This window comes from Lissotriton vulgaris, chromosome 9 (assembly GCF_964263255.1).
Source record: "Lissotriton vulgaris chromosome 9, aLisVul1.2, whole genome shotgun sequence".
In the NCBI taxonomy this organism is placed as follows: Eukaryota; Metazoa; Chordata; class Amphibia; order Caudata; family Salamandridae; genus Lissotriton; species Lissotriton vulgaris.
This window is the reverse complement of record NC_141697.1, coordinates 869,771,188-869,785,889: the sequence shown is the minus strand read 5'-3', so window position 1 is coordinate 869,785,889 and position 14,702 is coordinate 869,771,188. Positions and strand designations below refer to the sequence as shown.

The window sequence follows — 14,702 nt, the reverse complement described above, 5'->3', positions numbered from 1 at the left end:
CCCCAAGCCTCTCGACGATACACTCCTCAGCGCTTGGACGCCCACGGGCAGCAATCGCGCTCTATAAATACCGTTACAATTACAATTACAATTAGAACGGCCTATCAGTTCGTACCAGCGCTTTTTAAGGTCAATTGACCGCTCGGTCACCCCAACCGAATTGACTAGCACGGATGCACTGGCAGATCCTGCGCTTATCTGCCTCTGGCACCCTCTGGGAGTCTTTGCCAAAGAGCCGGGCATGGTCCTTGGAGACGCCCTCAATCAGATGCTCCAGTTCAAGTTCTTAAAACTTGATTTTTCGCTTTCTCTCCTGCCCACTGCTCCCTGCTGCATCCTGAGACATCTTGGTGAATTTTGTCCTGCTGGGGTGCTGCACAGTCTGGGGCTTTAGAGCTCTTCAGTATCCTTCTTCCACTCTCTGGCTCTGTGTTCTGTTTGTGGGTGTGGTAAGCCTACTTCCTGGTTGTGATGTCATCAGTGGGCTCGAAATGCAACTTCCCGTTTTTGCGATCTCGCAGTTAGCGAGATCGCAAAATGTGATTTCGCTAATTGCGAGGTCGCAATTTCTACATGGAAAAATGCTGATTCTGCGATTTATATGTGATTGTGGCAAGATCGCAATCGGCAATTGCGATTGATTGCGATTTGCTTTTTTGCATCGCATTTCTACATTAATGCCATTCTGCGATTTTTAAATTGCGATTCGCTATTTTTCGCAATTTGCTAATCGTAGAATGGCACCTTCATGAATCTGGCTGTAGGATTTTTATTTAAGGTATATAAAGACATAAGCTTTAAAAAAGTACAGAAAAATAGCAATAGACAATGGAGAATGAGGATCGAGGGATTTGTATTAGATGCAAGGGCATTTTTGATTACACATGAAGGAGCCAAGTTTCCTCGTTCTAGATCTGCTGTACAAGCTCAAGTCGATTGTACTTTTTCTCAGCATGAAAGCGGGGAGGGGAGAATTTGGTACCATGTCAATCATTTCAATTCAATTCGCTATGACTCTTCAGAATCACAGACTAACAAATGATGTTAGTTGATTTATTACAAAGCCAAAAAGAACTGAACATACAGGCACCTCAAGATGAGGGTGTAAAAATACATTGGCCAAATCTAAGAATGAAATTAAGGTGGTGCAACATACACAAGATGATTAGTTCAAGAATCAGGATACAAAAGATTAGGAAACAAACGTCCAAGTTCCCCTACATCGGATGTTCATGAAAATAATGCATTAATCTTTGCCTACACTAACATTAACGTGACGTTCCTTAAATAAGCATTTTGCGGGCAGGATCAGTTAAGGTGTCAGCGTGTGGATTCTTCCTTAGAAGTCTCCCGCATCAGTTGGGTCAAGCAACATGAAGCTACAGAGCTCGTTTCTAAGATGTTCTCTCTCTCACGACAAAGAAGGGCCAGGGGCTCTTTCCCTAGTTACGATACATCAATAGTACAGGTTGCTTCCCAGGGTCCTTCGTGGGTCATGCCATCTGGTCAGGCCACATACTCATTGATACTTTTCTATTGGGCAGTGGGAGATGACCTTGATTCCCAGGCTCTTTCTGGTGAGAAAATAAAACAGTTCTTCATTATCAGTATCAACGCTCAACGTATCCCTTCTCTCCTTGCCTAACTCCTAAAACAAATACATTATCCTAACGAACAAGCATGGTTCTTCCACCTGCAAGAGAAACATGAGAAAGAACAGAATCCACCAACGTGCACATGAAATTCAATTATTAATTCTAATGCAAGAGCTTCCAAGGGAAATGCATTTCAAGCCTACACAGTGGACTGTGGAAGATGGACTTCACGAAATTATATGGAATATGAATCATGTACAGTTAATACTTGCGCCTATATATAAAATAACACAATTAATAAGCACTTTTAATAAATAAATAATTGTCTATTGTACAACACGATTATTTTAGTTAATATTTTCTGCTAGTTATATTCATTAATCCACTTTATTTCTTCACGTATTCTACATTTTGCCTTAAACACATCATGTTTATGTTATCAGTTTACAAGATTATAACACTTAGGTTAACATGACAAACGATTATATGATGATGCAGTCTACACGTGTGATTAAAATGCACCCCTACAATAAAAAATTGATTTTGCTCTTTATCACACATAACCATACTATTGGAGAATCATACATTTTTGGCAGAGTACAAGGGAAAACGGATAGAGCAGATTATGTGGTCATATTGAGGATCACACCAGGACTTATAGATTTGGTGAAATAACCATTTTTTGATGAGAGATCAAGACATGCCTTTCATCAATACTCTTCAACAAAGAACATCTTGTGAAGAGTCCTGATTCAAAAATGCTGTTGCACTAGTCAAAGAAATTGTAAATGGATGGAAAATCTGGACAGATGAAGAAGATGAGAAGGGAGAGAGTAGTGATTAAAAAGATCATTTTGCAGGAGTCCAATAGCATTAGAACAGGGAAAAATACAGAGAGTCAAAAGATGCTGTAAGGTTTATTTGGGCAGATCTTCCTGTGGGTGTAAAAGCTGCAGGAGACAGGCTATACATGTAGGACTGAAGCCATGGTTCTGATGTCAGCAAAGTCAATGGACAATAGGTGCTGTGGTCCACAGGTGAAATTTTTATGTTATTGAAGTATTTATTTACACCATACTATAGCCCTAGTGTAAAAAGTGAAATTTGCCAAATGGGGTTTAGCCAATTTTACCACGTTTTAGGGGTCAGAGCACATGCACTGTGGACTGAACGGCAGTACCCCAGTGTGCAGTATTAACAAACCAGCAGCATCAGTCTACACAAAGTGGGGGTTATGATGCATGGTAGGCACTTTCACACACAATCAGGTCCTCATTTATGGGGAATTGCGAAGGGCAGTGCCACATGTCTTCTTGCTGCACTGCCCTACCCCAATATTCTTTCTCCCTACACTGGCACACAATTTGCTGCCTAGCATTAATGCAAGCATCCTTACACCATGGTGATAGGGTACTGCATTGCCTGCTGGATTGTTTTTGTGTGGGAAGGGCGACTTCCTGAACAAAACAATCCCAAGAGGCGTTTCCCTTTTTCTACGTGTGCTGCAGAATGCAACATACACAGAAAGTGGAAAGAACAATGGGAAATAAAAATATTTCTTTTTGTTACGCTGCTTTGCAGAGGCGTAAGATTTTGGCACTGCCCCAGATTTACTTGATTAAGTAGATCTGGGGCAGCACCCAAATATATGCGTGTTGCATGGGAAACCCACCACAATACCCATGGAACGCCTCTCTGGTGCAGAATAAGGCAAAGCAGCGACTTGTGCAGACCTGCCTTACTCCATATCTATGAGGCCATGCAAAGCCATGCAAAGTGGCTTTGCGTGGCCTCTTAGATATCGTTGAGAGGTTTCCACCACTGGAGCATCACAAAAAATGATGCTCTGGCAGCACAAACCTCTCATAAATTAGCCCACTCCGGTTTGCTAGAAAATCATGATATGCTTGTATACATTGTATGTCTTATTTATTCATTCATTTGTTTGGCTTACTACTTTAGTGCAAAATATTTCAGCCTTTTTTCCACAAGTAAATTCTATTACCTTTTTTTACATTCAAGGCTCTCTATCAACATTTAAATTATGATCATACTTCCTTAAGTTGATTATGACTTTTAAAGAACAGCAGTTATGTAGAAAAGATCCTTCAATCAAAGATTTTATTATATATTTATTGAAATATATATTTTTATATGACAGAAGCCCCGTCCACAGACGAGCACAGATATAAGCCTCCACCCTCACCCAAGCCTTCTCTGTGTCTCCCACAAGGCTTGGTTACCACCCAACACAAGGCTCCTAGGTTACAGAATCAGCTGTCAAGGTGGTTCTATTATGGAGAATACCTCCCCATTATTAATAATAATGACTTTATAATAAATTCACAAAGAATTTGTGACTCCAATAATACTAATGACATCAAGGAACAAAGAAGCTATGCAAAATAACAAAACAAAAATAAAGCTTACAATTAAACATAGTCATGAAACCGAACAGGTCTTTTTTTTTACTCGCTGAGGTCACATAGGCAACCTCTTCCCAGGAGAGGAAACATCTGAACCCTCTATCGAGATTCCAAATCTTTTTGTAATTAGTCTTCACCGTATTCTCGAAATGTTTTCTCACTCTACAAGACTTACTGTACTTGGAACTCTTCCCACTCTTCCTCAGGGATTTAATTTGTATCCAATCACCCACTGGTACCTTTGTTTCTTTCACAGCCTTCCTTTTGTCATACAGCACCTTGGACATCAATTTCTTCTTCTCTTCCCTTGCTTCCCATTAATTTACCAACTCGTTTGTCGACCTTTTCTCTCTTATCATTGACCCAAGCAGGACTGATTTCAACACAGGGCATTCTCCCTTTGAACAAGCGAAATGGTGACGCTCCTGTCATAGAATGAGACGTAGGTCTGTATTCTCTCACTTTCTTCCTCAAATTCTCTATCCAGTTGATTTGTCACAGGTGAGGCTAGTAGACTAACCTTACAAAGCCGATACAGCAGGAGCGATGCAGGAGCTAGAGCTGGATACAGAAGGATCTATGCCGAAGCTAGTTTTTTCCCTTCCTCCTTAGCGGCCACACCCACGAGCTTGTAATCATGTACATGCAGCTCGTCGTGGACGAGACTTACGTGAAAAGCATTAATCACGTATTGGAGAGCCTGAGGCAAACGAGACGAAAAGAAATGTTAATGCAAGGACCGCAGTGAGGAGAGCATTCTCCGGATCGTCAGTGGGAGGGTTCACACTTACTTGGAAGTGTAACGCGCATCAAGCTTTTCAAAGGGTCCTGTAGCATGGAGTTTCGCGAGCGCAGAACGCGAGCTCCGCGGGGTTGAGGCGTGGTTCTAAATGGGTCCTAAGACCACATGATAGGTTTGCAGGAAATCGAAAAGGGACTGGTGGCAGCGGGTGTGAACGTGTCGGCCATCTTAAAGAGGGGTTCAAAATAGGAAAGGAGTGAAGTGTGTTGTGGCTGCAATGGGCAGTGTGGACAATCATGCACATACAAGCAGACATGACAAAAACAGGTAACAATGTGTGTCATATGTACCCGCAGGGTACTACAAATAGCAACTTAATTCTAAACGGTCATTGAGACCGTGTGGCTTCATGGCTTGAAGCCTGTATATCCATGAAATTTCTCTCTGTAGGAGTGTCTTATTAATGTCTCTTCCTTCCACTTTGGGTACAATTTCAAGTACGAGAAATTTGAGCTGTGCTACACTATGGTTAGATTCGGTAAAGTGAATGGCTACATTGGACTTGGCGTTCTTAGTTCTAATGTTCGATTTGTGCTCATTCAAACGAGTCTTGATCTTCCTGGTAGTTTTTCCAATGTATATCATGCCGCACGGGCATTTCAACAGGTAGATAAGGTTCGAAGAATCACATGTTGCATCAACATTCAGTTTTATTTCGAATCCTCTCATGGGGTGATTGATAGTATTCCCTTTGAGTATGTTATTGCAATTGTTGCAATGGTGGCACGGGCGTGTGCCAGTGTGTATTTGGTGTTCAGTGGTAGTTCTTGATAAGACCTCTTTGAGATTCTCTGTGCGGGTGTAAGCAAAGATGGGTGTTTCCTTAAATAGGTCACCAAAGTCTGGTTCTGAAGATAAGGTTCGCCAGTGTTTCATGATGATGTTCTTAAATGTTTTACTGGATGTGGAATATCTCGAAACTAGTACCATTCTTTTGCTGTCTTTCTTAACTGAGCCCTTGAGGGCTTCTGATCGAGGAATGGTGGATACCCTCTTGATAGCTTCATTGATGGTTTCTTTGGGATATCCTCTGCTCAAAAATCTTTTTGCCATGGCTTGCATTTGAAGGGCACTGGTTTCTGGGTCGGATACAATCTGTTTAATCTGTAACATCTGGCTGAATGGTAAGTGTCTTTTTAAAGAGTTTTAGTGAAAGCTGGAATGATGCATGTTGGACAGGCCACATGAAGGGCTCGCTCCCTCCCCGCATGACAGAGCCAGGACATCAGCTCTCCAGGTGCTACCCACAGAAGCAACCCACACTCCGTCCCCTACGGGACTCCTACTCCCGGACATCTCTGTATCCCGGGCCCGGGCCACCGTCAGCACCATTGCCCAGCCCGGCCGCCATCTTGGACACTGCACCACGAGGCCGCACGGCCTCAGCTCGACCCCAACCCGGGGCCTGGCCAGGCCCCGACATCCCGGCACCACCATCCACCCAGGAGGTGAACGGACCACTTGGCAGGTCAATGGGAGAAAGAAGTGTCGATGGCTCTCCCCCGCCAGGTGCCGATCGCCCCCAGCCTCCCCGGGCGCTGGCTCCACCACCCTGCTGGGTGTCTGGACTCCCTCATCCCGGACCTCCCGACCTCCAAGTGCGAGGGTCCGGACATCAAAAGCCGCCAGACCTATAACTGGGGCAGCTCCAGAGCAGGAAGGCAGTTGTATCCTGGAGTCGAAAGACACCGAGAAGAACTCATCCTTGACGGACTGCTGGCGCTGCCGCAGCCCTGCCTTGTGAACTGTCGTCCTGCCGCTGGTGCTGCCGCGGCCCTCTGCAACCTTCATCCTCGTCGGGACCTGCTGGCGCTGCCGTGGCCCGTTGTAACTACCATCTTCGTCGGGACCTGCTGGCGCTGCCGCGGACTGTTGCCACCTTCGACCACCCCGGGACCTGCTGGCGCTGCCGCGGCCCGTCCTTCAAGAACGCCGAGCTCGAGGATTGTGAGCTACCCATCATCTCATCGCAACTACCAGATTGGTAATAAGACTGTCCCGCTACCCCCATTCCCGTCCAAGAGACTAGAATCGAGGGGATCCCTGAGTCCAGACCTCCTTGTACCATTCTACCGTACCTCAAGATTGCTTATAAAGAACGTTAAATCTTACCCTTGTGTGGTGTCTATCTGTGGGGGGGAAGTTACTTGTCTGTACGATCGCTGGAGACGGCTCTCCCCGGAGACCTCTTCCCTTGTCCTCGGCCGACCCTCCAGGTCCCGTCTAACATTGGTGGCCAGCGGCGCGATCCGAACCAACGCGTAATCGTACAGAAAGCAACTCACCCCACGACTAAACAACAATGCCGGCCCAAGAGAGCGGGTCTACAGAGAAATTCCAAATGGACAAGCTGGAGGAGTACAACCATCGAGAATTAAAACAATTTTGTATGGAACTGGGCATTGCTACCACCGGTCTGAGCACAAAAGATGACTTTAAACACGCCCTGGAATCATGGGCAGAGGCAAACACCGCTGGTCCCCGGGACCAACGCATCGAAGCACCGGAAACCAACCCCGCTCCTTCAGAGAAAAGGAGAACGAGTCTCTCCCGGGAAGAGATCCAAGAGCGAGAGAAAAACAGACTGCATGAACTAGAGTTGGCACGGCTCAAAATGGATGGAGAACTAAAACTAGCGGAACAAAAATTGAACCTAGAACACTTACGGCTCCGAGAAGAGCGGGAGGAAAAACAAAAACAAAGAGAGCTTGAAGAAAAAAGACTGGCATATGAACACGAGCGCAAACTAGCAGAAATAGAACTACGTAAGCAAGGCAAGGACCTGGGGGTGCCCGAGCAACCACGCACCTCAGGAACTTCAGAACCAAAGGTCCACATTCCCAAAGATGTCGTCCGGGAGTTCTACCGAAACGACGACATACAGCAGTGGTTCAAGGCCTATGAGATCGCCATGTCCTCTCACCGGATCGATCGAAGTGACTGGGGAGCCGGTCTATGGGGGAGGTTTGTCAATGAAGGCCGTGATGCCCTGTTACAGCTCCCGGATCACCAAATGACGTCCTATGATCACATGAAGGCCGCCCTCCTCACTCGATATGGGCTGACACCCGAAATGTACCGCCAGAGGTTCCGCGACTGCACCCGAATCCCGGGTACAACTTGGGTGGAATATGTGAACTATTTCAGCCGAGCCCTTGAGGGATGGATCAAGGGGAACAACGTAACGACCTACGAGCAGTTTTTTAACCTTGTTGTGTGGGAGCACCTCTCCAACAACTGCTTTGTCGAGCTCAGGCAGCACCTCCTCGACAGTAAATTGACTGATCCACGGCAGCTCGCCGCCGAGGCTGACCGATGGGAAAGCACCCGAGTGGGCCGGGGTGGCCCGAACGAGCAGAGCCGGAACAACCAAGGCCATCACCATCCCCGAGGAGGAGGAGGAGGCCAGGGCCGGGGGAAAGACACCGTCCCGGCCGCTCCCGCTACCAGCACCCCGCCCCCCGGCCAGCAGGGGCAACCCGCCGATGCGCCCGGGGTTCAGAGCCAATGTCACGTGTCATCGGTGCCAGCGAGTCAGTCACTACGCCAATGACCCGAACTGCCCACAGAACCAGACTCCGAGGCCCCGCCAGGTAGCTGCCGCCGCCCTAGGAGAAGAGCAAGTCTCCGAGGAGCAGGAAGAATACGAACAAGAGCAACAAGAGTGGGAACCGGCAGCCATGGTCCTGGCGTGCCTGGGGGGGAGAGACATGGTCCCGCGGGCTCCCCTACCCGCCAACACCAGAAAGTACAGTCAGTGGGTGAGCATAAATGGGCGCAAGGCCGAAGCCCTACGTGACACGGGGGCCAGTGTGACGGCCGTCCGCTGTCACCTGGTGACCCCCGAGCAAATAATACCGAACGTTCTCTGCCCCGTCCGTTCAGCCGACAATTCGGAGAGCATGTGTCGGATGGCCTGCGTCCCCTTCAAGTGGGGAGGAGTATCCGGCATGCTGAAGGTGACGGTCCGCGATGATGCCCCGTGGACTGTCTCCTGGGGGACGATCTCGAGAGTTCCCCGTGGGCCGCCGTGGAAAGAAGAGAGCACCTGGGGATGTTGGGCCTCCCGGACTGGGCGTGCGTAACCACCCGGTCCATGGCGGCCCGCGCCATCCCCCGACCAGAAGAACCCGAATGGCCAGCACCTCCTCCCCCGATCACTCCAGTGGGGGACGCCGACACCGCTGACCTCCCGGAACAAACCCAAGAAGAACCCGCTCAGCCCCAGGATCTCCCAGACCTGGCTCAGTGGCGTCAAGAAGGGGGACCAACCCAGGAACAATTCCGTCAAGAGCAAAAGACATGTCCCTCCCTCGAGGGACTACAACAACAAGCCCTCGCCCAGAGCGCGGGAGATACCGCCGGGGCCCACTGGATCTATTGGGACAATGATCTATTGTACAGCGAACAAAGAATCGCCGAGTTGGGGGCCAGTCGAGTGTTGGTGGTGCCCCTCCGTTTTAGAGACTTCCTGCTGAACTTGGCCCACGACGTCCCCCTGGCCGGACACTTGGGTCAGGACAAAACCTACAACCGCCTGGTGACCCACTTTTACTGGCCCAAAATGAGAAATGACGTACTCAACCACTGCCGGTCTTGTCCCACTTGTCAGGCCAGCGGGAAGAGCGGCCGCAAACTCAAGGCGCCCCTGCAGCCCTTTCCGGTGGTTACCACCCCGTTCGAAAAGGTGGGAATAGACATTGTGGGGCCCCTGGACCCCCGAACAGCACAAGGGCATCGTTTCATCCTGGTACTGGTGGACCATGCCACCCGCTACCCCAAGGCCATCCCCCTTCGAACTGTAACAGCACCGGTGGTCGGCCGAGCCTTAATGGGGATCTTCTCCCGGGTGGGCTTCCCCCGGGAAGTCGTCAGCGACAGAGGCACAAACTTCATTTCAAAATACATGAAATCCCTCTGGCAGCAGTGCGGGGTCACCTACCGATTCACAACCCCCTATCACCCACAAGGAAACGGACTGGTTGAGCGGTTCAACCGTACACTCAAGGGAATGATTATGGGGTTGGAAGAGCCCCTCCGCCGCCAGTGGGATGTGCTCCTCCCGTGCCTCCTCTTCGCCTACCGAGAAGTCCCTCAGAAGTCCCTCGGCTTCAGCCCCTTCGAACTCTTGTACGGGCACCCTGTTCGAGGGCCCCTCAGCCTAGTCAAGTAAGGTTGGGAGATGGCCCCCCTGAAAACCCCTCCAGACGTCTACAAGTACCTCCTGACCCTCCGCAATCAGACCAGGCGGTTCCGAGAAATCGCCAAAGCCAATCTTGAAGCCAGTCAGGAGGACATGAAGAAATGGTACGATCAGAACGCCTCCTCCATAGAGTTTGTACCTGGCCAGCAAGTATGGGTGATGTCCCCCACCGAACCTTGTGCCCCGCAAGATAAGTGGACGGGGCCCTTCAAGGTGATCGAGCGCAAGAGCCCCGTCACCTATCTCATCAACATGGAATCTTCCCGGAACCCCCTCCGGGTCCTCCACGCCAACAGACTCAAACCCCACTTTGTGCGCTCGGAGCTCAGCCTACTGATGGCTACAGACAGTGGAGCGGAAGAAGACTCCGAGCCCCTCCCTGACTTACTGAGGACCCGTGAAAAAGATGGTTCGGTAGACGGGGTCCGACTGTCAGATGCCCTGACCTCAGAGCAGCGCCAAGACTGTCGGGCTCTCCTGCTGCAGTTCGCAGCCCTTTTTTCCCTCACCCCAGGGGTCACCCCCTGGTGCCTGCACGACGTGGACACTGGGGACAGTCCCCCCATCAGACATCGGGCGTACCGCGTGCCAGATCGGGTACGTGCCTGCATCCAAGAAGTCTCCAAGATGTTCACACTCCGCGTCATCGAACCCTCGGACAGCCCCTGGGCCAGCCCAGTCGTACTGGTCCCCAATGCTGCTGCCCCCGGCACCACCCCTGAGCTCTGATTCTGCGTTGACTATCGGGGATTGAACGCTGTCACCCGGACCGACGCTCACCCCATTCCCCGAGCCGATGAACTGATCGACCGCATGGGGGCTGCCCGCTACCTCAGCATCTTCGACCTAACAGCGGGCTACTGGCAGATCGGCCTCACCCCCAGGGCGCAAGAACGGTCTGCTTTCTCCACCCCGGATGGCCACTACCATTTCAAAGTGATGCCATTCGGCATGAAAAACGCTCCAGCAACCTTTCAACGCCTGGTGAACCAGGTATTGGCGGGCCTCGAAGAGTTCAGCGCCGCCTACCTGGACGATATCGCGGTTTACAGCCGCCACTGGTCAGACCACCTCCGCCACCTCCGAGAGGTCCTGCAGGCCCTCCAACAGGCCGGCCTCACAATCAAGGCCAGCAAATGCCAGCTTGGCCAGGGGTCCGTGACCTACCTCGGACACCAAGTGGGGAGCGGTCTGGTGGCCCCCCTCCAACTCAAGATCGCTGCCATCCAGTCCTGGCAACCACCCGTAACGCAAACCGAGGTCCGGGCCTTCTTGGGGCTCACCGGATACTACCGGCGGTTTGTGAAGGACTATGGCAGCATTGTGGGGCCCCTCACGGCACTTACATCTAAGAACCAGCCAAAAAGAGTCGACTGGACTCCCGATTGTCAAGCGGCCTTCGAGAAGCTGAAGGTCGCCATGTGCACCGCCCCGGTACTCCAGGCTCCCGACTACAGCCGGGAGTTCATCGTCCAGACTGATGCCTCCGACCATGACATTGGGGCCGTCCTCTCCCAACTGAACACCGAGGGAGTCGACCAACCAGTGGCCTTCATCAGCCGACGTCTGTTGGCCCGAGAACAGCGCTGGAGCACCATCGAGAGGGAGGCCTTCGCAGTGGTATGGGCCCTCAAGAAGATCCGGCCCTACCTCTTCGGCACCCACTTTCGGGTGCAAACAGATCATCGCCCCCTGCAATGGCTAATGCAGATGCGGGGGGAGAATCCCAAGCTCTTGCGATGGTCCATATCCCTGCAAGGGATGGATTTCACTGTGGAACATCGCCTTGGCCAGGATCACGCCAACGCAGATGGCCTGTCACGATTTTTCCCCCTCGACGAGGAGAGTCCCCAAGAAGATGGGTGACTCTCCCCGCCTTCAGCTGGGGGGGACGCATGTTGGACAGGCCACATGAAGGGCTCGCTCCCTCCCCGCATGACAGAGCCCGGACATCAGCTCTCCAGGTGCTACCCACAGAAGCAACCCACACTCCGTCCCCTACGGGACTCCTACTCCCGGACATCTCTGTATCCCGGTCCCGGGCCACCGTCAGCACCATTGCCCAGCCCGGCCACCATCTTGGACACTGCACCACGAGGCCGCACGGCCTCAGCTCGACCCCAACCCGGGGCCTGGCCAGGCCCCGACATCCCGGCACCACCATCCACCCAGGAGGTGAACGGACCACTTGGCAGGTCAATGGGAGAAAGAAGTGTCGATGGCTCTCCCCCGCCAGGTGCCGATCGCCCCCAGCCTCCCCGGGCGCTGGCTCCACCCCCCTGCTGGGTGTCTGGACTCCCTCATCCCGGACCTCCCGACCTCCAAGTGCGAGGGTCCGGACATCAAAAGCCGCCAGACCTATAACTGGGGCAGCTCCAGAGCAGGAAGGCAGTTGTATCCTGGAGTCGAAAGACACCGAGAAGAACTCATCCTTGACGGACTGCTGGCGCTGCCGCAGCCCTGCCTTGTGAACTGTCGTCCTGCCGCTGGTGCTGCCGCGGCCCTCTGCAACCTTCATCCTCGTCGGGACCTGCTGGCGCTGCCGCGGCCCGTTGTAACTACCATCTTCGTCGGGACCTGCTGGCGCTGCCGCGGACCGTTGCCACCTTCGACCACCCCTGGACCTGCTGGCGCTGCCGCGGCCCGTCCTTCAAGAACGCCGAGCTCGAGGATTGTGAGCTACCCATCATCTCATCGCAACTACCAGATTGGTAATAAGACTGTCCCGCTACCCCCATTCCCATCCAAGAGACTAGAATCGAGGGGACCCCTGAGTCCAGACCTCCTTGTACCATTCTACCGTACCTCAAGATTGCTTATAAAGAACGTTAAATCTTATCCTTGTGTGGTGTCTATCTGTGGGGGGGAAGTTACTTGTCTGTACGATCGCTGGAGACGGCTCTCCCCGGAGACCTCTCCCCTTGTCCTCGGCCGACCCTCCAGGTCCTGTCTAACAATGCAAGGTGTTGTTGCGGTCTGTGGCTTTCCGGAAGAGGTCCGTCTGTAATCCATTTTTAGTCAGTTTTATGAGGACGTCAAGAAAAGTGATTTCCTGATTGCTGATGTTCCAAGTGAGTTTGATCCGGCTGTCTTTGGAATTCAAATCCGTTAGAGCAATTTCCAAGTTTTCTCAAGAGTCTTTCCAGATGAAAAAAAGATTGTCTATGTATCGAGCATAGAGGTTGAGGTTGTCAGTCCAATTATTGTTGGTGTAGATGTTGTTGGTCTCAAATTCACCCATATAAATGTTCGCGTAGGTCGGTGCTGCACAATTGCCCATAGCCATGCCGGACATTTGTAAATACCATTGATGATCATGGGAAAAATAGCTATGGTAAAGGGTGAAAATCATTAGTTCCAAGATGAATGTTTGAAGGGGATCCGCAATATCACTGTGTAATAGTGCTTTCTCTACTGCCTCAATTCCACCGCCATGGGGGATGGAGGTGTAAAGGCTCTTGACTTCTGCGGTGCATAATATAATCTGTTCCTCTTCATTGATGGTGATTTGAGAAAGTTTATTGAGAAATTATGTGGTATCCTTGATGTGGCTTTTGAGGTTGGTGACCACTGGTTGTAAGTATCGATCGATAAATTTGCCGATAGGTTCATGTAATGACCCTCTGGTGGAAACAATAGGTCGAAAAGGTGGATTCCTTAAGTTTTTATGTATCTTGGGCAACATGGTGATTGTGGGACTTCTAGGATGTTCCACTATGAGATATCTTTTGGTTCTCTCATCTATGATTTCGTCATCAAAAGCTTTAGAGATTAGTTCAATCAATTCCGCTTTGTATTGACTGGTGGGATTCCCACTTAGTGGCATGTAGGTGTCTGGATCCAAAACATGTTCCATGACTCTTTCATTGTATAAGCTGGTATTAAGAATCACCAAGGCGCATCCCTTGTCGGCTTTCAGACATTTAATCTTTGTGTTGTTTGCAATTTTCCGTAAGGTATCCTTATCTTTGGTGGTCATGTTTTGCTTGGTATTCTTAGTGAAGTTGATTTTACAAATGTCTTGTTTTACCAAGGTCTCAAAAGTGTCTATGCTCTTGTGGCTGCATGGAGGCATGTAGGTACTGGATGGTCTTAAGCCTAGTAGCAAGTCAGGTTTGGTTTTGGTGGGAGGTTCCAATACTTTCTCAAAAAAATGTCTCAAACGTAATTTGCGGGTGAGTTTAAAAGTGCTCACTTCCAGTTCCAGTAAATTAGTTTTGCTTGTAGGGATGAATGACATACCCTTTTGAAGTATTTTTACTTCATGATCAGTGAGTTGCGTGTCCGAGATGTTAATCACTAACGATTCCTCCTCCCTTTCACTTTGGACTGCTTCTTTTTCCTGCTATTTTTCCCCACCTGGGTCGTCGGTTGTGTCTGGGCCTGCCTCTAAAAAAGGCTCGGTTGTAGAAAGGTTTATATTAGTTGGGGCTTGTGCTGGTTTTTGGCCACGTGAATCACCCGATGTAGTGGGTTCCGTTGTGGTTCTTTGAGGTGGACGATTTGTGCTATCACTCCCTGAGGAAGACGTATCGGTGTTTTGACTGTATGGTTTATTTCATCGGCGCTGAGCATAGACATCCGCCCAGGTGTAAACCTCCCCTAATTTGTAATCCAATGTGTCTTGACGAAATTTCCGCATCTTTCGCTCATTAATTTCTTTTGTGTGCTTATCC

The 14,702-nt window shown here is 50.3% G+C and overlaps 1 protein-coding gene across 1 annotated transcript in view; it reads left to right on the top strand.

Moving 5' to 3' along the window:
* Window positions 1–14,702, top strand: part of LOC147692398 (uncharacterized) — a 352,032-nt gene that overhangs the window by 318,176 nt on the left and 19,154 nt on the right. The window lies entirely within an intron of this gene.